This window comes from Parasteatoda tepidariorum, chromosome 4, assembly GCF_982258835.1.
Source record: "Parasteatoda tepidariorum strain Cologne lab strain chromosome 4, Ptep-v5.0, whole genome shotgun sequence".
Taxonomy (NCBI): Eukaryota; Metazoa; Arthropoda; class Arachnida; order Araneae; family Theridiidae; genus Parasteatoda; species Parasteatoda tepidariorum.
Genome location: NC_141758.1, coordinates 5,988,325 through 5,992,032, shown reverse-complemented (window position 1 = coordinate 5,992,032; position 3,708 = coordinate 5,988,325).

Genomic DNA, 3,708 nt, shown 5'->3' with positions numbered 1-3,708 from the left:
GTGAACATTTTCGTGCCATTAATTTTCATAACTTTCGACGGGGATTGTCAAGACAAGAGTGCTACGATGAACTTAATTCTGTATTCAGCGATAAAGCGCCATCCTACAGCACTGTAAAAAATTGGTATAACGAATTTAATCGTGGTCGATGTTCGATCCAGGACGAATCCCGTGCAGGTCATCCAAAATCCGTTGTTGTGCCAGAAAAGATAGATGCTGTGCGTGAACTGATAAAGCAAGATCGTCATGTGACATACCGTGAGATAGAGGCGTCTAAGGACATTAGTATGACTAGCATCAATAAAATATTGCATGAACATTTGATCGTAAAAAAAATTTGTTCGCGTTGGATCCCGCATAATCTGACAAACGCTCAAAAAAAAGGCTCGTGTCGATTGGTGCAAGGAAATGTTGGAAAAATACGTTCAAGGTACATCAAAGGCTGTGTATAACATCTACACAGGTGACGAATCATGGATCTATTTATATCAGCCGGAAACAAATCAGCAATCAACTGTATGGGTCTTCCAAGACGAGGCAAAACCAACAAAAGTTGTTCGAGGAAGAAGCACATCGAAACGAATGATTGCCTGTTTCTTCGGCATTAACGGTCACGTGGCAACAGTGGCGTTAGAGCAACGCAGGACGGTCAATTCTGAATGGTACACGACCATTTGTTTGCCAGAAGTCATCGGAGAAATTCGAAAAAAAGCAGATGAACAGGCGAATCATTCTTCATCATGACAATGCGAGCTCTCACACATCGACTCAAACAAAGGCATTTCTGACGGAGAGAAAGATCGAACTCATGGGACATCCGCCGTACAGCCCTGATTTGGCACCCAATGACTTCAACTTATTCCCACACATCAAAAATAATTTACGTGGACAACGATTTTCGACCCCCGAAGAAGCGGTTGATGCATTCAAAACGCATGTTTTGGAGTTACCTTAATCGGACTGGAAAAAGTGCTTTGAAAATTGGTTCAAACGCATGCAAAAGTGTATTGATCATGGAGAATATTTTGAAAAACAATAAAACAAATTTCGATCCTACATATTTGTTTTTTCATTATTAGGCCAGAAATATAAGTAGCAACCCTCGTATATGTATTTTTAGTATTTTACTTTATGCTATTATTTAAATTAACTCGTTTTATTACACTCGTTTTTAAACTATTGTCAAGTTCGTAATTTATAAAAAACTTAGAATTGTTAACTTTAATTTAATATACAATGTTGCCAGTTCTTAAAAATTCACGTCACGAAGTTATTCATGTCTGGTGTTGGTGATCGAGCCTAGAGAATACCTTACATTTGGATCCAGATCATTATTTTAATCAGAATCTTATGCTCCTAAAAGTAAACATTTGTATTTTAACAGGGTTCATGCGGTCCTTAGAGCATTAAGGAAACTGTGGCATCAATATTGTAACTATGAAGTTATCTTTAACTATAAAATTAAAATTTCAAAACTTACTATTTTGTTACCAGATATTTGGCGTTATTGAAATTGATCATTGAATCATGTGATGAATGATACTTGTAGCTGATCGAAATTGAAGAATATGTTGAGTGATATTTTATGAATTTGAGAAAATACGCTTAGAATGTATAGAATCATGATGCTATAAGCAAATTATCTTTATCCAAAGAAAACCATGTAGCTCAAATATAAGGCAGAATGAGGCAATTTCTTTAGCATGCAATACTCTTAAACACACATATATAAATGTTTTTAAAATACCAATTAGCATTCACTAATTTTTTAATTATATTAAAAAGAAATATCATAAATTATCTAAGACTTCGTGAATGTGTATAATATACATCTCCCCCAGATACTCAGCATTTTTTTAAGAACCCCCTTTTTTTTGTCTCAAAACCTCTGTGCATAGAAGACTCGATCAAAGGTGTAAAGAGGAGTTGCTCTGCAACTCTGTATATAATTAAAAGAATTAAAATGAGTTTTGGGAATTTGGCTTTAGTGAAAAATAGTCATACTTCAAAGAGTTAAAAACAACTTTAAAAAAGACACAAATTACGTCATATGAGAAGTTCTTGTGTTCAAATTCTGAAATCTTGGAAAGTCATAAATAATTTATCAATCCATTAACATTCTATTTTCAAAGGAGATAAAAAAAAAAAACAATCTTTTCGTTTCGGTCAGAAATCAGCCCCTCCCCCAAAATTGTCTGCTCTTCATCAACTATTAAAAAATAGGCTTTCCCGAGATAGAGTGAAGAAAAAAGACAATGAAAACAATAAATAGAAAGCTATACATTGAGTGAAAAAGATTAAACTTTAATTTCATTATTTTCATAGTGTCAACTTGGTTGCTTAGAAACGGAGAAACACTAGTTATAAATCATCTTACACACTCTTATCGATCGAATAGTTCGATGAGGTTATTTTAAACTGTGCCTCCTGCCACGACGATGTTATTTGGCTATTTTTGGGGGGATAACACCAAGTAATATATAGCTTCATAGTAAGCAAATATATGATCCAATTTTTTTCGAAATTTCGTCTACCCCCTAAATTTTGAGGGCCAGGAATGTAAATATGTGAAGAAAAAATGTTTATTTAGAGAAAGTACGTTTTTGTGTCTGATTTTGTAACTTAATTAATAATTAGGAGTAAATAATTGGCATATTTGAGGTCACCCTCAGAAACCATTACTATCACTCTTAATACGTAAAAATCCTATCATTAGAATGAAAGTTATTCAGGATGGTAGCTTTTTTGTGGATGGTGTTTTCAATAAAAATATAAATAATAACAATCTCGAGCTCAATACCTGCTCTAGTTCCGGTTAAAAAGTTTGCAACTGCTTACTACAACTTATTCTGCGAGACGATATTTTCAAACGGATAATTTTGCTTTCAATAAAAGAAGCAAATTAGATAATTTCTGAGCTCAAATATGCCATATTTCATGAGATATTAATATTATTAAGTAATTCTGGTGAGTTTGAAGTGAAAATTTGCTTTTGTTATTTATAGATATATTGTTAAAAAAGGTGACATGATTGCTAAATTTTGAATAACTCGCTTTGTCGGCTATCCCGGTTTGACCTTTTCCCATTTGTTTATTACATTATTACTGTTTGTTCTTGTTGCAAGTTGTGCACCATCTTACGTTAGTGTTAGCTCCTTTAGCATTGTAAGCACAAGTATTGTTAGCATTGTAAACACAATTAATAAGTAATCAAATACCACGTTTGCAAGAATCTCAAAACACAATGATCATGTTGTGAGCCAAATAACTTTAAAATACACCAGAAACTGTAACCCGGAAGTATAGGCGGCATAGAGCTTGCAGCGTTCCCTATTGTAGAAAACACCATCCATTTTGCGTACTGTACAACAATAATTTCCCCTTTCGTAATATTTTTCGCATTTACTTGTCCAAAACACTTTTAAAATTACCATAAAAATTCTATAGAACTATGTTCAATGTAGTTTTCAGTTTCCTATTTTAAAAGTTTTTCAATGATTTGAAAATCAAGACAGAATCTAACATATTTCCTTCTCCACCTGGTAATGGTGAAAGCATGTGAAATGTTGCCATGGGTAGAGAGTTCTGCCTTACGCTACCTGTAGTCCATCTCGATCGCCGATACTTTCGCCATCTGTGTTTTGCTTTGATTATTATCTCGGCTACCACAGTCAAGTACATCTAATCTTTCTATTAAAAATCATTGTA